The following is a 26,324-nucleotide window of genomic DNA, read 5'->3' on the forward strand; positions in this document are numbered from 1 at the left end:
ACACTGCTCACCACGCTAACAATATGACAACCAACAAATGTGGCTGTATAATTGTGTGACCCAGGTAGTCACCATGCTGTAACCAGACAGAACTTATATTTACAGTTTAATGTACCACCAAGCTGACTAGGGTACACCATTATGTTTTGATGTCTTCATGGGAGGGCAAGGGCCTCCATCCTGGGACCCCCACCACTTTACAGGAGGTAAGGGCAGGTAGAAAAACGATTGAACCTATTATGGAAACAAAAGGATTTGTTAAAAACATTTTTCTACAAAAATGCATTTAATTTTTTTCAAAGGAGCGGTTTGCTTTTTGCTGATTTAGAGTTGAGGTAAATGCACTGTTTCGCAGTGTGGCAAAATGGCAGAACTTTCAGACTATTAACCTGACTTCCGCTTAACACAAAAATATGCTTTCATTCAGACCTAGTTCTGATAAAGTTGCACACTTGTGTTTCTCGTGTTATATTGAGACCACCCTTAACCTGGGGAGTTCCTTCCCACACCCAGCTTAAGCTTTTTTGCGCTGGCCTTACTGAAGACTTACATAGAGTGACACAAATCTCGCCCACTGTGCCCACAGAGAGCCAAGAACCAGGCCGGGGTATAGGAAATATATTCATATTTATTTGAATAATAATGGAGATCACACTAAAACGACACACGCCACCATCTTCGTGGCTCACAAGCAAACTTCTGGTTACACAAATAAATCACACAATTTGGTTGGGAAAAACACAAATCACAATACTTTACTTTACCCCAATTTCACATCCAGAAATAATCAACACTGGTCAATGAACAAAAGCAATTTACATATGTAGGTAGTGCTGTGAAATTTCAATTTTCCTGCACGCTTAAAAGGCTAGCAGTTTGGTTTATAGATTGGTACAAATTCATATGGCAATTATGATTTCACCCACACTTTTGCTTAAAAATAAACATAGGGTGATTTAGCGGTTTGTTTTCAGACTCCCCTCACTTACAGGTCTGTGTTGGGGAAGGTGGACAGTAAAAATTGGGATGATTGTAGAATTTGGAATTTTCAGTCCCCTCCACTTAAAGGCCTGTATTTGGGAAGCTGGACCTATAGAATTACCCAATTAAGTTACAGTCTATAGTTTTCAGCGCACACTGGGAATGAGCTTTGTCAATTTTCAAATTTTAACAAAAATCACCCTGTTGTGTTCTCCCAAGCGGAATTAATTAAATTAATATTTATAGTTAAAATAGGCTAAGCATCTACACCGTTTTGCCCCCTTCCCCCACTATAAAGGTAAAGGATTTAATGCAAGCAGACTCCCCCACCTTTTGGTTCGAAATGGCACAATTCGAGTTACATTTAAAACCTCTGTTTAAAGTTCAGGAAAGCCAGCTGCATTTCAGGTCCCTCTTGGAGGACAGGGCAGGGGTCTGGTCACACCACTCTCAAAGATGGTCGCCAGCTCTACACCATAGGACCCAGTCCGCTTGTATGCCTCCCCAGCAAGAGACAGCTACACCCAGATGCAATTTCAGCAAAAATTCTCCTTTCGGGGTTTCCTTGCGGCTGTCAGGTGGTAATTTCAGCCTCTTCTCTCACAGGTGCATCCACTTTATATACCAGTGATGACACCATCAAGATCCCAATATTGGGCAGTGAACTGCAAGAATTCTCGCAACCAGGATTGGACAGTTACCCTGCTCTCTAGTCCCAAGTCCAGCCTCTCTCTAAGGATTGGTTTAGGAGTCTAGAGCAGACATATGGCCCCTCACATTTGAAATCCCCTTTTGTTCACATGTCAGATTTATCAAAAATGAGTTATGTGGTAAGACTTCTGAATTTACTAGTAACTGCCATAATATATAGATTTTCCGATTCAGCTAATCATGTGGAATTAAATAAAATGACAGCTGGGTCTGCACCGTTTTGCACGTGGTTTTTGGCAATTTTCTGCTGTTTTTACAAAAAACATAATCGTTAGGAACATGCAATTTACTCCCCACATACCTAATTTTACCCTCCACCAGTTCGCCAAACCCTGAAACTCGGTACATGATCAAAGCAGCCAGGTCATTACAATTCCCTAAGTCGCAGGTGGATTAATTTTATTTCAACAAAAATCACCTCGAAATGATCTAAAAAGTGAAACATACATGTTTGCAGTGCGGCCTGGTTATGAGCAGTCTTGCAGGGCACTGCCCAATATTGAGATCTTGATGGTGCCATCACTGATATAGCAGTGCGGCATGTGGCTTCTGAAAAAAATCAACAATTGTGACAGTCCATTTAAACTAAGGGGGAATCTTCATATGCACAAATATGAGCTTTCCTTCCTCCAGCAATATGCCAGCTCTGGCCAGCATGTGACCAAAGCTTACTGGACTGTGTTTTTTTCAGCCTCTTTGTTGTTTGAAGTTGGTGGCTGCCGGTTATAAATACTTGGAATGCACCGGCCAACACAGAGATCCCCCACTAGCAGATAATGAGCTAGGCCGGCTCTGTGATGTTGCGAGGCCCTGAAGACATCTAGCATCCTGTCTTCTTATCTGAAGGGGACCACCATTTCAATCTGAAACGCTTCTATTTTCCTGTATTTTTTCAGAGTTCAGCCTTGATTGCAAGCCTCTGTTTTAACACCTCTGCCCTATATTCCGGTCATGAACTGTGTAGGCCATCTGCCCTGAACAGAAACAAGCTTTCAGAGACTTCAAGTCTGGGGGAAGTTTGTTTTCAACACCCTTAGCCGTGACACTTTATTGCAGTTGTAAACAGCTAGGATGCAAGCCAGGCTTTCAGTGGGGGGGGGGGTCATTTGTGAAATGTGCCCCACATCAAGCAAAAGGGTCTTCCTCAGGCCTATAGGACATTTTCATGTGACCAATGGAAACAAAGTGGAATTTTCTTTTCAAATGTTTGCTGGTATTTTGCATGTGAAGCATGATATACATTACTTTTTGTCAACACACAACGTGTCTTTTCCCTGACATCTTTATGTTTGCAGGGGTACATTTTTCTCATGTCCTGTTTTAAACTGCAAACGCCCATGCAAAGTCATTTTGGTGTTAGCGCTTGAAAATCCTGCTTTCCATGTGAAAGGGGCCTTTGCATTTCTTCTGCCACTGTGAATTAATGCTGCTTTTCCTTTTTTAATGGCAGGCAGGCCTTTCTCGCATGGCACTTCCTTGTATTACTTGCAGAAACCACACCGTCTGCCTTAATAGGCCCATTGTCAGTGGGAAGGTTTTTTTCTAAAGGCTGGCAGGTCATTTCTTCAGTGTGCCCTTCAGTTCTGTTGGTTTGGGGCCTTTGATTACACCCGACATGCCCCCCCGTTCTTCCATGATTCTTATATGGGAAAGAGCAGGGCAGAGTGGGTTTTAATCTGAAATATTTTTCTTTCTGTTGGAGCCAATCCAGCTCAATTTTCTTCGTTAGGGAGAGGGCACCCCAGCCTCCATTCTATCGTTGGGTTGGGTGGTGTAGCACGGCACCCCCTTTCATCCTTCTTTCTGGAGTATATGGGGTCCTCCCCAGACTCCCATCTTGCCTCCAAGCTGGAAGTGAAGGAAGTTAATTATCCAGCAAATAGAAAAAAGAGAGTACTTTTTACGTAACATATTTCCCCGGAGGATTTACACAGAATTGAAAACAGCATTCAATTATAACACAAGACATTTTCACCATTTCACAAAACCTTATTTATTTATGTTCTTCCTTTTTACAATGAACACTAAGTAAATGATCCTATTACACAGCCTGCGTTAGCGGCCTTGTAGTTATGGTTAAGTTGCTAAAACCATAGGAAGGGCACTTTTTGGGTGGCTTATAACTTTTCTCCCCCTGGACGAATTCTCGCCAAACTTTGCAAAACAAAGTATATGGCACGCTCTGAATTCTTTTGGCAAGTTTGGTGAGGTTTCGTCAAAGGGGACAAATCTACAGGGGGGTCGCAAAATTGCTTTTTTTCCATAGACATAATGGAAAAAGATTTTGCTCATGCCTGCAGCCCAAACCGCTGGATGGATTTTCACCACATTTGTGCCAGGAGCGGCGGCTTGGTCCTGAAAGCAATCTTTTGTAAATTTGGTGTAAATCTGTCCAGTCATTGTTTTTAAACGACCAAAAAGTAGGTCCAAATAAATTAGTGATATCTGGCTCCGCTTTGCGGACCCATTTCCCTGTTCGGTCCGCGGACAGGCATCCGATTGGCCTAGAGAGTGCCGTGACGTCCATGGACATCAGACACGCCAACTGATTGGATGGTGAAAAGCGTACAGTGCGTTATATTTTTGGAAAGGCCCGCTATGTTGGATTTGCGGACATTCCGGTGGTGTCTGCGGACACCGTGGTAGAAAGATATTAAAAAAAACAATATTGCACTTGTCAAACTTATCAAACAATCTACAGGGAGGTGAGGGTGATGAGGATGGGATGGAATATGGCCGCTAGAAGCCAAAAAACTAGTGTTTTTCACCCTGAAAGTCCGCAAACAGTCTGGATGTTCCAGGACAGCCCTGTGATGTTCGCAAACACTTCAGATGTTCGGGGACATCTATGCCTATTTCTGCATTACAGGGTTGGTAAAAAGCAGATCTTGGATGGCTTATAACTTTGGCTCCACTCAATGAAACTGCATGAAATCTTGGAATTTTATTCTAGACTTGATTCTGAATGGTTCTGGAAAATGTGGAGCTGTTTTGTCAATAGGGAACACATTTAGAGGGGGGTCCCAAAATGTTGTAAAGGCTTATAAATGTGGTGACATTTGACGAATCTGCACAAAAGTTTGCAAAACAATTATAAATCTAGATATAAATGTTTTGTAAAGTTCAGTGGGATTTTATCAAGAGGGGGCTAAATTAGAGGGAGGTTCTCAACATTTTTAGATCGCTTATAACTTTGGTGCCGTTTGACGAATGTGGACAAAGGTTCTCAGAAAGATTATAGACCCAACCTTCGATGTTTGTGTAAAGACTGAATGGATTTTGTAAAGTGGGGGCTAAGTTATATGACTATTGTATGTACATACATTTTGACACTTTTGAAAAAATAAAACCTGGGCGAATTTCAAGCAACTCGTGTAAGGAGCATTGGCAAGGACCTTAAAGCATGGTTTTGCAAATGTGACCGTGTTTTATTTTTTGACAAGTGTCATAATGCATGTACAAAAAATAGTGATACACCTTTGGTGACTGAGGCATAGCCTGTGGCCATGGGCAGTGGGCAGATTGTCCGGGTGATGGTATAAGGTCATGACACGGACAATCTGGCTACTGCCCATGTCCACGAGGGATGAACAATGGTGTTAAGGTGGTCATGTCCCCCTGGGACCGGCTATGTGGTAAAGTCATTCGAAAGTAGGATAGGTTAGAAAGGGAAAAATGAAATGCTTGTGGTAATATCGTCATAGGGTCTGAATTTGCCTTCTGCAGGCTGCTGTGCAAAGCTCTGTACAGAGACCCGCCTTCTCTTTCCATGGTGGCCATCTTGGAAACGCATTTTCCTTCCGACAGCGAGCAGCAGCAGGCGTCCCAGAGTAGGAAGAAAGATCTAGTTTTTAGCATGCCGGGTTCCCGCTTTGGGGACCACAGGTGCTAATGGCCTTTATCCCCCATTGCACGGGCTGCAATGGGGGATAATGGTCTGGAGCCCTTGTTATTTATTTATTTATAACACACCGAAGCCGGCAGGCATCAGGGCGAACACAGACACACTTCGCTTGGGCCGATATCTTGGTCTGCCAGGCCGTAATCCCCCGTTCCGGTCCCTGGAATGGGGGATGAACGTCACATTATTTCTATTAACATAACACAAAATGCTAATGGAAATTTTGGAAAAACCTATTGAGTCTATGTATTTTAATGAGAAATGTAAAGTAGATGGAGACTATAAGATTTTTTTAGTTCTCTTTTTTAACTGTGAAATGTGGTTCCAGAAGGAACCTTTCTGTTGTTGTTTTAAAAATAAAATGTGCATTAGAGGTTAGAAGGTAAGTTGAGGAGGGAAATGAGGGAAGAGGTACCAAGCACTAATATGGAGGGGAAAGTGGACAGGGGAAGATGTTGCGAGTGTGTTACTTCTAAGGTAGTGGGCAGTGTTTCTCATGCTCCTTGATTACAGCTTCAAACGCACATCGAAATTGCTTCCCCCCGCAGAGTGGTGTGTTGCAGTATATACAGAGGACTGTTGTTTTCCAAAGATATGGATCACCAGCCTCTTTTTTTGCTTGCAAGGTAGCTGGTGGGATTTTGTGTCCCACAGAAGTAGGCTGTGTGGTTACAGTATTGGTTGGGGAAGATGATGTGGAGGAAGACAGCCTACTACTTGCTAAGAAAGGAACAATCTTTCTTAGAGCATTGCGGTAGTTGGATTTGGTGTGGCGGCGCATTGAGGTGGTCCCGTAGGAGTATTGTCCAGGTAGTCTGCGACTGAGTACAAAGTTGCACTCAGTGCATTTCACTTTTGTAGCTTTAGCCTTTGGTACATTCCCAACAGTGGTAAAGAACTGCCACACCCATGATTCTCTCTGGTCTGGGTGCTTGAGGTAGGCACTTCCTCTACTTCACCTTCTTGGTCCTCTTCATTGTTATTGCGCTTTTTTATTGTGTGGGCCTTCCAGCCGGTGGTGGTGGCGGCTCTTTGGGAGGAGGGATGGCCATAGCTGATGCCATTTTTAAGATAAATAGCAGTTTTGCTACAATTCTTGCAAGTATGTGCTTTGTAATAGATTGCTAATGGATAATGAGTAACAATAGATCTAGGATCTGTGCAAGGGTTACCTTTGAGCTTGAAAGTGCCTACACGAGTAGAAAATGCAGTTCAGAACTGTCCTCAAAGCAAGGTCCCGAACGCGAAGTGCAAACGCGTTCATGGACATGTCATCATGCCGCACGCAAGCACACAGTCACATGGCACTGTCCGGAAGGTCCACAATGACGTCAGACGTTGGCGGACGTTGACGGAAGCAAAAACAGTGGAAAAAGTATAGAAGTGGTAAAAATGAGGCTAGAAGGTGGGACATGGCAGAGTTTTAAGGTGAAACTTTGTAAATTGGACAAAAACGTTGCTATATTGGGGTAAGTATGATATTAGTAAGTTGTAGAAAAATAGCATGCACTGATAAAAACCCATGGAATTCTCTGAAAAAAAGTTGTTAAAGAGACATTATGGTCAAGTTGCACCAATACAAATCTATACAATTCAATGAAAAAACTTTGTTAAAGGGACTTTATCGTTAAGTTGCACTAATGAGTAATCTATGAAATTAATTGACAAAACTTTGTTAAAGAGACATTTTGATTAAGTTGAACTAATAAAAACCTATAAAATCCACAGAAAAAACTTTGTTAAAGGGACGGTATGGTTAAGTTGCACTAATAAAAACGCATGAAATTCAATGAAAAAACTTTGTCAAAGGGACGTTATGGTTAAGTTGCACTAATTAAAACCTATGAAATTCAATGAAAAAGATTTGTTAGAGGGATGTTATGGTTAAGTTGCACTAATAAAAACCATTGAAATTCAATGAGAAAACATTGTTAAAGGGATGTTATGGTTAAGTTGCACTAATAAAAACCTATTAAATTCAATGAAAAAACGTTAGCAGTGCACGATGGTGGCGCGAGTTATGGTTGCTTAGCTTACCATAACTGGCATATTTCTGAGGTTTTTGGTTTTATTTGTAACCATAACGTCCCTTTAACAATGTTTTTTCATATATATATATATATATATATATATATATTAATTTCCATTCATTTTTTAATCCTTCCTTTTCATTCCTCCGATGGTTCCTCTGCTCGACTTTCATTTGGCTCCTCAGTCAATCGTAAAGCCGGTCTGGGATGACAGCTTGTCAACTGATTGTTGTGGACTCATTTTTCTCCTGTCTGTTCTCCCTTTGGGATGCAGATCTTGCATGCAACAGGTGTGACAGTTTAGTTACAATTTCATAGGCACCAGGCCAAAACGGCAGAAACTTCCGCTCCTTGGCATGACTCCTTTGAAAATTACAGGTAAACCTTGTCCCCTACTTCATACTCTTTCTTGGTTGTCTTTATTTCATAACAAGTATTAATTCCTACAGCTGACATTTATAAATTGCGTTGAGCAGAAGCAAAAATGTGCTGGAGGTGCTTCCTTAAATTTTCAATGTACTCATGAGTAGTGGATGCATTTATCAGTGTCTGCTCCTGAGTTCTGTAGAGCAGATGCTGAGGTAATACAAGGCCTAAATGAGAGAAGATGTGGTTGATCAATAGTGTAGCAGCTGTTTCCACCTGACAATTCGGGTCTGGAAGACACTCTACCCACTTTGTGAACATGCATGTTACTTGTTTCCTCTAGAGGAGCGAATCACTGGCCCTATGAAATCGACTTACAAATCCGACCAAGGCAGTGTCATTCCCCTTTTTTGTAGGGGAGCTCTGTGTGTGAGTGAGCTCTGGGTTGCAATTGAGCACACACAAGACACCCCTTTAGGTAAGTGTTGAGGTCCTGGCCCATGTGTGGCCAATAGGCAACCACGCGCAAAATTTCTAATGTCGTGTGAAACCCCCTATGACCGGCAGTGGCAGCGTCATGGGAATGGTTCAACATCAGGCTTCAGAATGAGGTATGTACCACCCACTGGTCACAGCCAAATAGGGCTCTCCTTACCAACAAACCGGCTTGGATCCCGATCATCTTGGAAAACTTCATCAACAACCGGAGATACTCTTTACCGGTATAATCCGACTCTGTTAGAGAAAAACTCACGGGGTCTTCAATTTGTTGATAGAATTTTCCAATAATTGGGTCCTCTTTCTGTGCGGTGATCAAATCTGCATCTGGGGTATCTTCACTCTACTGTGCAGTCGAGAGTTCACTATTCGCACAAGTTTGTGTCCTGGTGGCAGCAGCAACTTGGATTTCCCTAAGCAGGGATTCCGTTTCTATGAACTCCTCCGGGAAGGCTCCGGTTTTAGCCAGCTGGTCCGTCAGCCAGATAATTCCCAGTCTTATCTGGCCCCTCTATTTTGGAATGACCTCTTATCTTCTTCCAATAGATGGCCATCTCATTGGTGTCACCAGATTGTCCCTTGACTGGATCAGTTTGGCATGCTTCAAGGGTTTGTTGTTGGCCCAAAGCATTAGGTGCTCCCCGAACCCATTCCTCATATAAGCAGAGTAAGTGATTATGACCAGTTCATTGAGTTGGTGGTGCACTACAGTGAGGATGGCTTGATGAACGGCCATCAACTCTGCAACCTGACTACTTTGGGATCCAATTTTGTAAACAGCAGAGGGTTCTGGGGTATCATTCATCCAGGCTTTCCCAATGCCAGGCACTAGTTATTTTTCCCTGTTGTTATTAACATGGTAATATCACCCATCCACATAAACTGTGGGTATCCCCTGGCACGTGTCTTCTTCATAGACCTTGTGTGGGGAAGTTAAGTACGCCTCCATGTTGTTGGTCATTAGAGTTTCATTCTCAAGACAGTTTTCTTGAGCAGAATCATACAAGTCTGCCAACCCATGAGCTAGGGGACTCTTCTTGTTTTGGCAATATCTGACCTCCACAGGAAAGCCTTGCATGGACAGAATCCAGGAAGTAATTCTGGAATTACTGATGTCCCCTGCCCAGATTCTGTCACTTTGGAGAGATTGCAAGGGTTGGTGAGGAGTCTCGACAATGATGTGCTCCCCTGGATGAATGGGTGGTAATTTTTCAAAGCCCATACCGTTGCCAGTAGTGCCTACTCGCAGTCATTGAATTTTTGTGGCACAGGGGACAAAGTCTTTCTCACGTACATGATTATTTTGTTGACTTTGTCTTGCTTTTGACACAACACTGCTGTCAGGCAAGTTTCTGAGAACCCTGTCTCCAAGAAGTATTACCTGGTCTTTATGGGGTAAGCCAAACAAGGAGCCTGGGAAATGCTTCTTTTCAGTTGTTTAACTGCCTCATCTTGTTCCGGATCCCAATCCCACTTGACTCCGGCCTTTAATAAATGGACCAAGGGTCGAGTAACCTCTGTGTAGTCTTCAATTAACTTCTGACTATAACTAGTGAGTCCAAGAAGGCATCTTAATTCTCGCAAAGTAGTAGGGTCTTGTAATTTCCTTAAGGCTTCCACCTTCTTTGTCTAGGGATTAAGACTCTCAGGGGGGATTGTGGGCCCCAAGAAGTTCACTCGGTCTTACACCACTCTGCCTTGCTGGGTTAGAACATAGCGGATCTCTGCTATACGTTCCTCCACAGTTGAGCTCTTGATCAGATCATCATCTACATAGGCCAGGTTTCCCCTTTTGACAAAGTCGGGCATGACCTTATGTAGAAAGATGTTGAACTCATTGCTGTAGTTTGTGTATCCAAGGGGGTTCAGGTCCATTTGTATTGCTGCCCCCCAAAGGTAAAGGCAAGCTTGTACTGGTCTTCCCTGCTCACGGGTACTGTCCAGTAGCCATTGGTCAGGTCAATGGCGGGTTACACCTTTGACCCTTCGATCTGTGCCAGCCCTTGATCAAAGTAGGGAAGTAGCCATCTTGACATGTGGACCCGTTTGTTCAACTCCCTCAGGTCTGCACATAGTCTCCATCAGCTGTTGGGTTTGAGTATCCCCAGTACCAGGTTGTTAAAGGTACTGTGGATCGGACAAATTATCCCACAGGATTCTAAATTCTTAATAATCTCTCTGAGTGATTCCATCGACACGAGAGGTAACCGGTATTGTTTCATAAATACTGGAGTCATCTCCGGGTCCTTGGGAATGGTGGTTGAATGAATGAATGTGCATCCACAGTCGTATGAATCCACTGAAAAGATATCTTGGAATTCCAGGTAGACCTGCTTCAGCCTTTGTCTTTACTCCTCAGTGTCACAGGCATCAGCAGAATTGATCCTTTCCTCAACCATCTGCTTGAAACCTGCTAAGACCTCAGGCATGGCAATTTCAGCAGTATCCTCCAGTTGGGTGGAGAGATCTCTTTTGGTGGTGTTGACCTGGCCAGTAGGTTCCAGGGATTTGAGGCAGTGGTCCTTGACTCTGAACACTACCTCCTCCCAGGCTCGGACTGGCCTATAGGGCAATAGGTCCATGGCCGAACCAAAAACACAAAATGCTGATGTGGGCCGATTTCTATTGGTCAAAGTGGGCCACTTGTTTGGCCAATGTGGGCCAGTTTGATGAGTTACTTCACTATGGGTTTTGAAACAGTATTTTCTTATTGTGTAAGCACCTAACAAGAAAAATCATAAATAAATAAATATGCAGATAATAGGTTTGACCTGTGTTGCTGAATAAATATTCTTTAAAATGCACAATTTGCATCACATTTTATATTTATAAACTCCCCCTTGGGTACTATTTAGACAGTGTCACAAAAGTAATGAATAGCCGTTTCCAACTATGGGCTACTTTTTCAATGGTGCCCGAAAAATCGTTTCTGGAGGATTGCCATTGCTGATATCGAAACAGTCGTTTGGATGGGTCCTATAATTTCATTACTTAAATCAATAAAATAATGGTGGGCATCAACCGCCATTACAATAAAGGTGTCTGCGCCTGAAATGATACTTCGAGGGTCGCTGGTATCCACCAGTGTTAAAATGGTGTTGTGTTTTAGGTCTGCTGAAGTGTCGGATTTAAATACAAAGCAAAAACAAAGAGGTGATGGCTGGAAGGTTTAGAATGATTCTTAGCCTCCGGCATTGCTCTGGGCAACCCCCAGACCATGTTTCTTCGCCTGCTAAGCCATTACAAGAAGGGAAATCAGGCTTGGTCCCACCCCAAAAGGGGCAGTCCAGCCCGAACTGCTATGTCACACCCCTTCTGCATGAGACCACAAGCATCCCCAGACATGTTTCGGTGTTGTCGGGCCTCATCAGTGAGGAGCAGCTTGGGTTTCTAGACCCGGCAGGAATGGGACCCACATCTGAACATACCCGTCCCACTCGGGGTGACAAAGCAAAAATAAAGAGGTGATGGCACGAAGGTTTAGAATGAATCTTACCCTCTGGCATTGTTCTGGTTAACCCTCAAGACCATTGTTCTTTGCCTGCCAAGCCATTACAGAATGGGAAAGACCATATGCAAATTAGGCTTGGTCCCACCCCAACAGGGGCAGTCCAGCCCGAACCGCTAGGTCACATCTCTTCTTCACGAGACCACAAGCATCCCCAGACATGTTTCAGCCTTGTCAGGCCTCTTCAGTGAGGAGCAGCTTGGGTCTCTAGGCCTGGCAGGCATTGGACGCACGTCTGGGCATAACCTTTCCACTCGGGGTGACAAAGCAAAAACAAAGAGGTGATGGCTGGAAGGTTTGGAATGAATCCTAACCTCTGGCATTGCTCTGGGCAACCCTCCAGACCATTGTTCTTTGCCTGCCAAGACATTACAGAAAGCGAAAGACCATATGCAAATCAGGCTCGGTCCCACCCCAACACGGGCAGTCCAGCCTGAACTGCTAGGTCACATCCCTTCTTCACGAGACCACAAGCATCCCCGGACATGTTTCGGCCTTGTCGAGTGAGGAGCAGCTTGGGTCTCTAGGCCCGGCAGGGATGGGACCCACGTCTGGGCATACCCGCCCCATGTTTATACCTTGTTGTTGGAAATTAAAATGTACATAGGCATCCTAATGTCTGAGGTTCTGTCCTCGCTTAATTTAGAGGGGAATAGTAAATTGTCGCACCTGTCCTTGGATGGTAACCTCTTCTCGCACTTGAACTTCAACCGCATAAGGTGGCAATTGAGCTGACCGGAATGCTTTTTCGATGTTGTCAAAGTCCATGGGGTTACCTCCTGTCGGGACCAGGCTTTATTATTAATAAGCTCCAAATCGATTGCGAATCAGTTGAGAATGTCACTTCCCAGATGAAAGGTGGAAGTGACATTCCTCACAACCCAAGAATTATGCTCTATGCTTTTGTTGCCAATGGACATTTTTAGCAGGGCAGGAGAAGTTTGGAATTTGGGATTTCCAGACCTACTTCCCATTTGTCAATCAATTTAAAAGTGGGAATGGTCTGATCTTTTGGGAGTTTCCTGAAAAATACTTCGCTGAAGTAACTCCTTGATTATTAAGGCATACTCTGGCGAGCACCAGCTCCTCCCCCACATTTAAATGAATGGGAAAAACAACTGTTCACCCTTTTTCTGAATGCCCGTCTGACTTTGAGCGGTTTCTTCCTGGTCAGGTTTCACAGGACTCAAGGTTTCTTTGGATTTTGGACGGTTTTAAGATTTTAGGGTGTTCACTTCTAGAGATGGGTTCCCATCACCAGTTTGTTCTCCTACAGGGATGACAGTGATGTCTGGGACTTGGTTATTCTTGAAATGGAATTCTACGTTCTCAGAAAGTTGATCAATTAAATGACAGGTACCATTCAAGCTTACATTAGTGGTACTCATTTTTAATTTCATTGGCCGGTTAGTCTGGGTCCAGAGAACCTTGTTTACACAGTCGATCAGATGTGATAAGCCTCCTCATGAGATCAGTCTCCAGTAAACAAGGTGTGCCCTCTGTAGTCACGAGTATCACCGGATGTTTCAATCAGTGTTGCCCAATTTTGATTTCCAGATCAGCAGTCCCTTCGACGGAAATGTCATTCACGTTGAAATGTTGGAGTTGTCTGGGAAGTGGTGTGAGGGGAATTTGGTGGCCCTCCCCCGTCCTATGTTTAGTTGGTCAAAGGCCTTTTTGGACAGGAGGGATCCAGTATCCACCAGAGCTGATAATTCACACTGACCCTGCCGGTGTGTAAAATCTGCCTTCTTTCTCCTCCAGGATGCAGAGAAAGTGTACGTTATTTGCCAGCCCAGTGGTCATTTTCTTAATATTGAACTCTGACACTGTGTGATCTTGGGCCATTTCCTATGTCGGAAATCAGAAATCTGTAAACAAAATGTTATGACTAACAATGGGCGGATTTGGGGAATCCTCCTTCTCCCCTGATTCTATGTTGTCCCCATCTTCGTGGGGCCAGTTCACAGAACCTATTTAGGAAAGGACCTCTCCATTTCTACCTTGTCTGGCTCACATTTTGAGGGTTGAATAGGTTCTTGTTTTGGGTCGGTCTCCATACTTACAATGTGCCACTCAGGGTCTTGTGGGACTAATTACTCATTTGGGGGGATCCCCTTGTTCCTGAAAGAGAGGATTTACTTACCCGAATCCTCCAGGGGCTCTTCTCTTTCAAAGGGGATGATCTTAATCTCTTCCACAAAATGAGTTCTTCTTTGGCCTCTCCTACTTACCCTTTGCTCTTTGGGTTCTAACATTTCAGAGGTAGAAGAGTCACTTTCAGGCTGAGAGGTTTTTAGAGGTTCTGTCTGGGTGAGAAAGGAAGCTTCCTCTAGGGCTTGGCATCTTCCCTCCAACAGGGCCCCCTCCTCAAGAACCTGTGGTTTGTCAGACGTTTCCTCTTGTCATTTCCCCCCCCCCAACCTTCCACCCTGGGTGTTGGGGAATTCTGGGAAGCAGAGTTAGGTTGAGGTTTGGACTGAGCCGTCAGCATGCACCCCAGGTTGTCGGTCAGTTGGTGAACCTGTCGCTCCAGCTACAAGGCCTTTTCTGCTGGGTTGTAGAAAGGTCTTGAGTCATACCTCTGCTGCTCCTGCAAAGGGTAACTTTCTCTTCTCCCACAGTAGCTCGAGTACTGGAAACGTCCCTCATAATTTTCCATCCAGAATCTCCCTTCTCAAGGGTTCGGGGATCTATTATCCTGGAATCGGGGAGAGAGAGGAAGATTATTTTGGAAGTTCTAGATCGGGGGATATCTGGGGAAAATTTCAGATTAGGAGGTGGAGTGATACTTCTCTCCTGAGGGAAGTTTGGAGGGATGTTTCCCTGGGCAGTACTTACTTGATTGGTCCCTCTGCCCCCGCTGAGCCTGGGGAGTGTATACATACCCCAGGATTGGCTTGGTACCCTTGTACCTAGGGGTTACATAGGTTTCAGGGTCTGAGGGATCATTGTTCTGGGCCCCTGCCTGACTACCATTCGATTTGACTGGAGTGAGGGGCGCCCTTCTGCCTTTCATTTTGCTTGTTGGTAGAAGGGTTACTTTTAGGCCCCCCCGTCTCCAGGCCAAGGGATGCATAGTTCACACCTCTGCCACCTTCGCAGCAGCAGGTACGTTAGACGATTTAGGAGTTTGGGGGGGGGTGTTCATTCTCAGTGGGCTTTTGGACCTCATAGATCCTGGTGGCTTGTTAAATTACCCAATCCAGGGTCCTGTTCTCATGAAAGTCGTGCACCAGCTGAGTAATTATGTATTTGGGCAGCACATGGAAATAGGTGGTCATAAACTCCCTACTATGTGTGTTCACTCACCGGGAAGTCTGAGCACCAACTCCCCAGGCGCTTGATCCTCCCCACATTGCAAATTATATGCAGCATTACAGGCCTCCTGTGGGTTTCTGTGTGAGGAGAAATGTTTTTAAATGGCCGCCTTATAGGTGGACCATTTATAATGATCCTGGTCCTCCAGTTCTGCAAAGGAACTGGAGCACTCAGATGAGAAAGTCCATTTAGCAAATGCTATGCAATTCACATAATTTCTGATCTGGAATGATGTAATCAACTGCGCATAAATTTCGAAGTGCTTCCATAACAAATACTTGGCATTCTTATTTTATTTATTTTATTTTTCCATTTGTTACACGCCCAGACCCTGGGGTATCACGCCGTGGTTACAGACATCTTGGTAATTAGTCATACATTTGAAGGAAAATACATGCAAAACAATATTTACAAACAGCAAATCAAACAAGGCAGAGTTAAGCAATATATACAAAAGGCAGAAGTGGTTGAACTAGTGTCGGTTAAGAGGTGTACTAGTATTGGTTGAACAATCATGTCTTTAGCTGCTTTTTGAATCCGGGAAAGGGGGTCTCTAATTTGATGTTGATGAGGAGGGAGTTCCAGTTTTTAGGGGCTAGGACCTGAAAGCTGCTCCCCCTGCTCTAGTGTTGTTGTACCGGGGTATCACTAGGAGATGACTATCATTGGATCTCAGAGTTCTGATGTTTTCTTTTTTCTGAAGGGTGTTGTTCAGATATACATATTTGTTTTTAGCAAGACACGTATGCGCGATGCAGAGAGTTTTAAAGATCATTCTGGCTTTGATGGGTAGCTAATGGACATCCTTCATGATCTTGGAGATGTGCTCACATTGTTTTATCCCTAATGCTGCTGCCCTTACGGCTTTATTTTGCAAGAGTTGCAGTTTACAGAGTTTGGTGTCAGAAGTTCCTAGTAGCAACGCATTGCAACAGTCCAACTTAGATAATACCAAGGCTCTAGCCAGGGTAAGGTAGTTGGTTGGTGTCAAGAATTGTCGACTTAGTGCAATCAATTTGGGTGTGTAAGCAGTGGATGATGATAGGGAGCTGATATGTTTGGTCATGTTAAGGTTAGAATCTAGGTATACGCCTAATGTTTTTACCTGCTTGAGGACTGGGATCAGAGAGCCGTCTATGTTGATGGAGTTGTAGTCTGCATGAAGGGTTGCTATTTTAGTTGGTGATCTAACTATGAGGACTTCTGTCTTCTCATCATTAAGACACAGGCTATTTAGCGCCATACAGTTCTGGATGATGGCATATATTTTTTGTTGATAGTAAGGGTATCCTGGGTGGTGTTCCTTTTGATGGGTATGAGGATCTGGGTGCGAAGTTGGTATAGATGACACCCGTGTTGTCAACGGCAGAGAAGATGAGTTTTGTGTAGGAATTATAGAGTGTAGGGGAGAGGCAGGAGCCCTGGGGTACTCCTAAGGGTACTGGTATGGGATCACCAGCTCCTTGCCTATGGTCACTCTAGATGTCCGTTCAGCGAGGAAAGCTTTTACCCACAAAGTAGCGCCATTGGAGAAATTGAAATCATTGGCTAGTGAAGTGCACAACTTATCGTGGTACACAAGGTCGAATGCTGCAGAGAGGTCTAACAGCAGAAGAATACAGAGTTTCCCTGAGTCTCTGATAGTGTCCATCTGGATTTTGAAATCCAAGAGGGCTGTTTCTGTGCTATGATTAGGCATAAAGCCTGATTGTCTGGTTCCTAGGAGCTGGTTCTGTTAAAGATGTGATTGAATCTGTGTACATGCTATTTTGTCTATGAGTTTAAGTAGGAACGGGACGATTGTTATTGGCTGATAATTAGTGGGTCCTGTGGATCCAATGTTGGTTTTATTAGGAGAGGCGTGACCCTGGCATCTTTAATGCTGGGTGGGACTGTATTGGCATTAAAAGAGGAGTTGATAAAGTTGGTAATGGTGGGGGTGAGGGTGGTTGCACAGGCTTTCACTAGTTTGGCTGGTACATTATCTCCTTTGCAGTTGGATGCTTTTAGTTTGGAGATGGTGTCAAGCATCATTTCTTGGGTGACCGGGGAGAAGTGGAATGAGGAGTTGGTATTTTCGGTGGGGGTGGGAAGGGTGTTGGGGGCGGAGGTGTTTTTGTCAACTAGGGCCAGTCTTTTGGCAAAAATGTTATTTTGTAGCAGGACAATTTTAGCGGAGAGTGTGTCTTGAATAGTGGTGCACCATTCTTTAATAGAATGGGTAGGGAACATGATTGGGGTGGGATTTTCTAATTCTCTTAGAATTGAGAAAAGTTCTTTGGAGTCTGAAGAGGCATTGCTAATCTGTGTGTTAAATACATTGGCATTATGGGAGATGACGGCTGTTTTATAGCTTCTGTTAGCGTCCTTGAAAGCTTTGGCGGACTCAGGAGTAGGATGTTTAGTGTGAACATGTTCAAAGGGGCATGCAGTTTTTCTCAAGAAAGCTAGTTCTTCGTTGAACCAAAAATGGTCCTTTTTGTCAGTTCGAGGCGTGTTAGTTGACAGAGGTGCAACTTCGTCGATGGTGAGGGTGAGGCACTTGTGGTAGTAATCTGCAATGATACTGGGGTCATTGCTCGTGACTAGGTTAGCTTCAAGCGTTTTGATGAGGATCGGGGTGAAGTATTCTGCCATGAGATTGCGCAGATTTCTGACTTCAATGGTGTCCAAAGTTTTGGTCTTTGGAGGAAGGAGTTCCTCACTCATAACAGTAAATTCTATGAAAACGTGGTCTGTCCAATTGAGGGGAGTGATCAAGTCAATAGTTAGACTAATGTTAATTGACAGTATCCAATCCAGGAGTCTACCCTTGATGTGTGTGGGCACATTCACCAGTTGGGTGAAGTTCATGTCTTTGAGAGCTAGATGTAATGAAGCAGCTTTGTGGTCTTGGTCATCATTGATTCCTAGATTGAAGTCTCCAAGGATAATACATTTAGTGTTAGGTTTAATAAGAGGTTTAAGCAGTAGAGGGATATATATTTCAGGATGGCTGTTGGAACTAGGTGTTCTGTATATCACTACGATGTTAATCTTGGTTTTCTCATTCACAGAGAGTTTAACTAGCAAGAGTTCATAACCTGCAGTGTCTTCGATGGGGCTGGATCTAAGTTGTAAGTTGCTCCTTGCTATGCTGGCAACACCACCTCCTATGGTATGGGTTCTATCCATTCTGAATATATTGTAATCAGGCGGTATGGCCAGAGTGAGCAGAGGTCCTAAGGCTTGGTGAAGCCAGGATTCAGTGATTATCAATAAATCAAGGTTTTGTTCAATAATTAGATTGTGAATTTCAATAGCATGAGCTCCTAGTGACCGGGCATTGATGAGGGCACTTTTCAGGCTAGTCAGAGGCGGAGTAGCTATTCTGCCACTCTTGGGCGTCCGAAGCTGAGGGGAATTTGTAGTTTTGTTTGCGATCGGGGTAATGGGTGGCTCATATTTTGGTGTTGACGAAGGTCATTGTAAATGGGTATTTTAGATGTTCTAGGGGAGAGGGCGAGGTGAACAAGGGGAGGCTTTGTGCGTGATCTAAGGCAAACAGTTCTATTGATTCCGACAATGGGGTTGGTATCTGTGGAGGACTTGTGGGTGAGCGAGAGGTCTACTGTTTGGTTTAAAGATGTAAGCTCACTAAAAGGAGAGATTATGGTAAAGCTGGTGTTATGGGCTTGTTCTAGGGTAGTTGGAAAGGGTGGCATGGGTGGAAGGAAGGGCGTTGGGCAAGGTATAGGATGGTGTCTGGGGTATGCCAGTCTAGAAAGACCATTTCTGAATACCAGTAAGTGGTTACCGGTGCAAGGCGTATTGTTCGGTACAATACAGTAAGGGAACATGGCGAGGAGTAACCAAACTATCATAACTATATTAAGAATGAGGTGGGTCTGTATAGACATATGTATAAGGTTGGGTTTGGCAGTCATGTGCTTGGTGTGTGGTATAATGCGCAGTTGGGTGGGCAAGGTCTGGCCTAAACAGATTAATGCACAGTTTGTGGGACACTCGGCAGAGTACACAGTTCCAAACTAAATGAACAGAAAGCAAGTTATAGGGACGAGGTTCGACTTGTGGGTGAGCAAGAGGTCTACTGTTTGGTTTAAAGATGTAAGCTCACTTAAAGGAGATATTATGGTAAAGCTGGTGTTATGGGCTTGTTCTAGGGTAGTTGGAAATGGTGGCATGGGTGGAAGGAAGGGCGTCGGGCAAGGTATAGGATGGTGTCTGGGGCATGCCAGTCTAGAAAAACCATTTCTGAATACCAGTAAGTGGTTACCGGTGCAAGGCGTATTGTTCGGTACAATACAGTAAGGGAGCATGGCGAGGAGTAACCAAACTATCATAACTATATTAAGAATGAGGTGGGTCTGTATAGACATATGTATAAGGTTGGGTTTGGCAGTCATGTGCTTGGTGTGTGGTATAATGCGCAGTTGGGTGGGCAAGGTCTGGCCTAAACAGATTAATGCACAGTTTGTGGGACACTCGGCAGAGTACACAGTTCCAAACTAAATGAACATAAAGCAAGTTATAGGGACGAGGTTCGATCAATGGCTTAAGAATGCGCAGCAGGCAAGGTGCAGTGGGCTATCAATCCCAGATGGCTTGGTGTGTACAGCACAGTGTACTTCACGATGACACTGTTAGAAAATATGCCATGAGCTGCTAAAATCACAAATTGGCTTAGTACGCTAAGCTGTAAATAGTACAATTCTGCTATATGTGTAGAGCACAAAATACTTTGCAGTAATAATGGGGACACAGTAGGCTAGATGCAATAGAATGCTAGTATCACAAATTAGCTTGGAGCGCTACGCTGCCAATAGTATAGTTCTGCTAGGTAGGTGGAGCGGGTGAGCTTTACAGTAAAACTAACAACACAGTAGGCTAAATGTGATAGAATGTTGCTAACACAGATTGGCTTGGTGCGCTGGTATGCTACCCATAGCTCAAACTGTTCTTAAATATACTGCTAACAGTGCAAAAATAATGAATACGAACTATAGAGTTCAGAAGCAAGATGAGATCAGTGTAGGTAAGATGCAGAGTTATTAGCATACGTAACGCGGCTAAACATTACTTTGTGCAAAGTACTCTCATATGGGGCACAACAATAGCGACATTTGGGGTAGGGGGGTGTTCATGAAAGTGGTAACGTTCTTAAACTACAAGCGGCTCAATATTTAGTCATTAAAATAAGGCATTGTAACAATGTTAGATAGGTTAAAGCTACAATCCAACCATGCGAGTGTGTAGAGAGACCTGGCAGTCATCAGAGAAGCAATAATGTGCGTAGTCAACGCAAATCGTAGTGTGTAGACCAATATGTCCGAGGTACACAGCGTTTTGTGAAGGCAATGTAGGAGACGTGCAATGATTCATCTATAGTAGTTCACTGTTAGTGTTCTATGTAGCACTGGTGCCCTTTGCAAGAGTGTACTTACGGAAATGTGAGTACAAGCAGGGGGCTAATCGGCCCTCTGCGGTCCGATTATGGTATGGGATCAGGAAGCTCTTATTGCCTTAATTTTTCTTATTGGGTCTTTCACAAAACCCTTCCTCTGTTTCCCTGTATTTTTCTTCCTCTGCACCTAAGTCCATTCATTTTGTGACTCTGACTCAGAGCTACTCCTTGTACTCCATTTGCTGCCTGCTAGTCGCTCCCTATCGCTATGAGATCAGGAATATCTCCCTGAGTAATGGGATCTGGACTCTTCTTGCCTGGACCACAGTGAGCTCTCAGAGTTACTTTCCCGGTAGTTACTTTTAGGCCCAGGATTACGCTCATACTTTTAAGCCCATGATTACATTCAGTCTCTTTGTTGCTCCTTTCAGGTAGTCTGGGGAAATCCCCTCATCCCCCTGAATTGATGGAGGTCTTTAAAATGCTCTTCCATGGTAGAATCTCCGACTTTTCTCTTCCAGCAAAGCGGGCTAGGTGGTCTCTTTGTATCAAGTCAAACTCCCTGATCTTCTCATCATAGGATTTTTCCAAGACCAAATTACTCATGAGATTCCTTTTGGCCTCCGAGGACACACTGGTCCAGCCACTTTCCCTTCTGAATGGTAGAGATCCTCAATATCAGACAGGGACTGGCCTTCTGGATCAGTTTGGCTACGCCTGGGTAAGTCTAACTGCCTCATGTCACCCTGTTCTTGATAGGTGGCATGCATGAGGTTGGTTCCCATTTGCACATGAGAGGTTGTAAATGACTGGCATGAGGCTCCTGCTGGGAGGGCACGTCTCACCTTGATCAGTGGGCCTTGTCCCACATCCTGATTGGTCAGGGTGCCTCAGGGCCTGTTTATAATTTTCAATTTCCATGGTGAGACTCTCACGCCTGTGTCTCTATTTCCTTATTTCCTGTTGGTATTCAGAGAGCTGGCTTTTTAATTCTGACACTAAGGCCTGATTAGTGTCAAGCACTCTGCTCTGAGATACCAACCGATCTTTTGCTTGCTGCACCTCATGCTGAAGTGGTTCATTGTGAGCCTTATATGCTGCATGCATATTCAAGATGCTTTTCCTTGAGGAGAATAATCTCTTTCTCTTGCTCATCCCTACAAAGCATTGCCTTTAATAGTTCAGCTTCTGTTTGTCTCATACGCTCTACCGGGTCATTCCTTTCTTCTATAATTCTGGTCAGTTCCTGAGCCCTGACTGTTCCTTCTCTGCATCCACTTTTAACCTGTATACATCTTGATCTTTGGCCAGTTATACATTCTGTTGTTTCAGAATGTTTACATTCTGCCACATTTCATCAAACTCCATCTGTGATGGACTGGCTATTTTCCCTTTCCAATTATGAAAGTAAGCATCCCCAAAAAAGGCAGTAAACCCCCTATATGAGAGGCAATAAGGACACACCCCAGGAGGGAATGAGACCAAGACCAAGTGCGGGTGAAGTTAAGAGGTTTTTATCTAAATCAATATAGGGCATGCAAAGGACTCTGCAACCTCCGAGAGTGCTCTGTCTGACAATAGCAAAGACAGTCAGTTATGTTACAGATACACGTCATGCATGATCTAAGCTATAGGGGCCACATAGTCTTGGGGATTGGATGGCGACGTCTAGCTACTATGTAGTCTATATGCTCGGTGCTCCATGATTGGCGGGGATCCACGTGGTGGCATCACAAAGTGCTTGGGTCAGCTGGGCTCGTCGGGGTGGAGAGCCAGGGTACTGGCTGTCAATGGAGAATCACCATGTTGGTTCTAGAAACTTGCCCTTGTGGCCATCCATACACATTCATCACACACATTTATGCCAGGTTGTTATGCAAGACTTCTAACACATCAATCTAATACTTGGGTGGGGACACAGGAAAGCAGTATGCAATAAGAGGCTTCCTCCATACATCATCGTAAAGTTGTCATTAACAAGGGGTCCAGTCTCATGGGTCTAGGTGTCTTATCAGTGGGCACGGGTCAAGTTACCGTCATCATTTTATCCTGTTAGATGTAGTAAATGATGGCTCTGGGAGATGTTTGCACAAAGGTGGATAACTGTCTTCGTGGTCTGTTGAATTTGAGGTGAACTGGAATACCATTGGGTCAGAGGGGGCATATAACTGGCACCTCAAAGGCGGCGGGATTTAGGACCGGGTAGCTCGTAATTCACTTGGCCTGGCCATGGCAGTACACAGTGGTTGTATGGCGGCCTCTGACATGGAGGAGGTGAATACTTGAAGCGGGTCCAGCAGGAATGTGGGGAGGTGAGGCTGTGCTGCTCGAACACCAGCAAGCCCCGGCGGGCCTTGGCGGGTGGAGGAGGAGATGGCCTTGTAACTTTATGCGAGTCTCTATTCACTAGGCTGCACAAATACTGTTAGAAATGACAAATGCTAATGCTGGGGGCATTAGGTAAATTACACATTTCTTCCGTTTACATGTGCTTATATGACTAGGTTCATAACAATGGAGGTTTTTCATTGGCACATACATTACATAACGTTAGTCGGTCTTATGCTTGCAATTTATGAGAGAGGTGAACATATAACAAACATGAGGTAGTGTCAGGTTGGGTTATGTACTCGGGAGCAAGAAAGCAATGTGTTAATTTTAACATTTTGATTATAGTAAAAACTGGCTCAGTGCCCTAGATGGCCTACATACACTACAACATATCTTATCACATCATACACAAGTATTTTATGTATTGCTTTTCAATTACCCTTTTTACAATAGCAGCAAATATTAGCTGGTACAAAGTGGATTTTCGGGTGATCATACATTAGGCATCAGAGCACAAAGGTGTCTTGGGGCGGGCGGGGGTCACCTTGCTTCAATACGAGTAACTGGCATTATACGTTTTAACATTTTTTAACACACATTTTAGCAGCATGGATAAGACTGAGAAACTCAAATGTTTTACATTCATGGTTTGCATTTCATCTGAGGGAACTGGGCTGGGGGTCATGGACATCATATATCACCAGTGCAGGGGTTAGGCGCAGGGTAGGGGTAAGCTTGATGGGGATAGCTTTTGTTCTTTCCCAGACTCCAACTACAAGTCCGGTCACTTCTAGGGCAATGATGTACTGCGGAAGGTAAATGATACAGTGTTTGTTCTCTTACTTGTTCGCTTCTAGTTGCTTGTGAGAACGGGCTTTCAGCAGATCTGCCATGGGGTGGAGGCTGAGGGGGAAAGCAGGCCTCTCTGTGCGTGGTCCAGTGGGGGCCGAGCTGCAGTTTTCATACGCAGGGTATTCTGCTGAGGCCTGGGTTCAGTATATTCAAAATGGAGTCTTGGCGTGTTATAAAATGGTGTCTATGTTATGCTATACTACGGGCCGTGCAGCCTCACATGTCGATCTGCAGCCACCCTGCCTCCCGGGCCCAGGTGAATGTCGGGCTGCCAACGAGTCATGAGTCTCACGCAGGTGGGTAATGTGGGGATGGGGGGTCCTAAAGACCTGTCCTCCCAAACAATCCCTGATTTGTTGTTTGAAGGCCACAATGTCATCTAACCCTCCGTTATGACCAGTCTGGTCATTTGATTGGGAATGAAATTGGGAATGCAGGCAATTTACAGTGTCTGCACCCTCATTACATGCATTATTCAGTGCAGCAAACTCTATCCCTCTCTCGGCACTGGCTAGCTGTTGTTTTTCAGCTCATCCTGTAGTTGCTCAATGAGCCTTTTTTGTTGTAATTCAATGTTTTGCTCTGCTGCACTTTATCTCCAAGCTGTGTGAGTTCTTTCTGAGCCTGTTTCCAGGCCTCAGTCTGCTTCATCACATTAGCCTCACTCTTTTGCACTCGCTCTTCCACTAACTGCAAGTGGAAGTATAAATAAGCTGTGAGCTGAGCCATTTGACTCAGTTCTTCACAAGCGTCTTGGGTCATATAAAATGTCTCTAATGCTTTGTGCAATATCCCACCTTCACACCAGATGTCAGTGCACAGTGAGGTGACTTGTTGCACCACTCTAGTTTGCCAGCTCCCGGCTTCACCATCAGCCCATTCTCCTCGAATTAATACCTTAGACAGGAGGTGCTTCCTGGCAGCACACACTTCTATGGTAGTCAACTTAAAATGGCTCTTTGCAATTTTTAGTAAAACTTTCTTTGCACACAGGCAAAAATCAACATTGTTCCTGCATTTCTACACAATGCCAAATCAAAAATCAATTCTTACTCAATCTCCTTTTTGCCTTATCACGGTCTTATTTTTCTACACCTATACATCTCCCTGGAAATCACAGGTCAAGCGTTACAGTGGCCTTTTTACAGTGGACTTTTAACAAAGTACGGCAACCTTATATCTACCTCAATGCAGTTACACCAAAATGAATATCCTGTCACCAATGCACTTGTCATGAGTCAACAATTATTGACCAGATCCCTGCGCACAAGCCCCTAATTTGTCGTGTTATATGGAGGCCACCCTTAACCTGGGGAGTTCCTTCCCACCCCCAATCAAGGAGCCCTGCAATACTCGCTTAAGTGCTTAAGTTTCTTAGCGCTAACCTTAGTGAAGACTCATATGGAGTCACACAAATCTCCTCCCCTGTGCCCAGAGCGAGCCAAGAACCAGGCCACGGTATAGGAAATATATTTGTATTTATTTGAATGATAAATAAGGGAGATCACACTAAAACGGCTCACGCCACCTTCTTCGTAAATCACGTAAGTGTTACGCTCACCTGGCTCCCACAGAGGCGTCGATCTGGACTGGACTGCTGCGATATCCACCAATGTGACGCATAGGGCCGAGATGACGGACTGGACTGGCCCGCCTAGCTTTGTTTGCTTGGCCCGTAGGAATATTCTTCTGCAAGTGGAGAAAGGGAATTAACCACCCGTGGAGTTGAGCGTAAATCCCCCCACCCCTTTGTTCTCCCCACTGATCACATTGGATGTCCCCTCTTATAGTCTCACCTGATGATTTGATAAGATGAGCTCTCCATCCTGCATTGAGCACAGGGGCGTGTAGATAACCAGTTGCTTCACTGGCTCGAAGGAATTGGTGAGTTCCAGGACAATATTGACTCTGATATTCCCGGCAAGACGCCGTGAGTATGTAGTTCGTAAGAGTTCAAATGCCTGACTTTCACTCTTGTCCGATTCCTTGCAGGTTGCAGCTTGACCTTACTGAAGAGTTCCTCTTGGCAACCGGTAATGTTCTGGTAAGGATTTGTATTATCCAACACAATTCGATAAAGTAATGTCCATATGTAACCTGTTGCTTTCTCCCTTATTCAGGCGCTGAGAGAAAGTACGAAGTCTCTGGGAATAATGCCTCCGACGGTAAAATCAGGTAAGTCTTTTGTGGTGAAGAGGGTTCCCCTTGTTAGTCCCTTGTTTCACCTTGCTGTCCTTTTGTTTCCCCTTGGGGGCCGGGGTTCGGCTAATATGCAGTGGAGTGCTAGTGCGCCGACCCGTGAAGAAGAATAGTACCCCCGGTGGTAAAATTAGGTAAGTCTATGGGGGGTATTCCTCTGTGTATTCCCTTGGCTCACCTTGCTGCTCTTGTCTTCTCCTTAGGTGCCGGGGTGCGGCGGGA

The 26,324-nt window shown here is 44.5% G+C and overlaps 1 long non-coding RNA gene across 1 annotated transcript in view; it reads right to left on the bottom strand.

Moving 5' to 3' along the window:
- Nucleotides 1-610: 610 nt before the first annotated feature.
- Nucleotides 611-26,324, bottom strand: part of LOC138566748 (uncharacterized) — a 56,217-nt gene continuing 30,503 nt past the window's right edge. The window contains exon 2 of the long non-coding RNA XR_011302010.1: nucleotides 611-3,540. This is a non-coding gene — a long non-coding RNA (uncharacterized lncRNA). The remainder of the gene's footprint in view (nucleotides 3,541-26,324) is intronic.

Source organism: Ambystoma mexicanum, chromosome 2p (assembly GCF_040938575.1).
Source record: "Ambystoma mexicanum isolate Mex_15411 chromosome 2p, UKY_AmexF1_1, whole genome shotgun sequence".
Taxonomy (NCBI): domain Eukaryota; kingdom Metazoa; phylum Chordata; class Amphibia; order Caudata; family Ambystomatidae; genus Ambystoma; species Ambystoma mexicanum.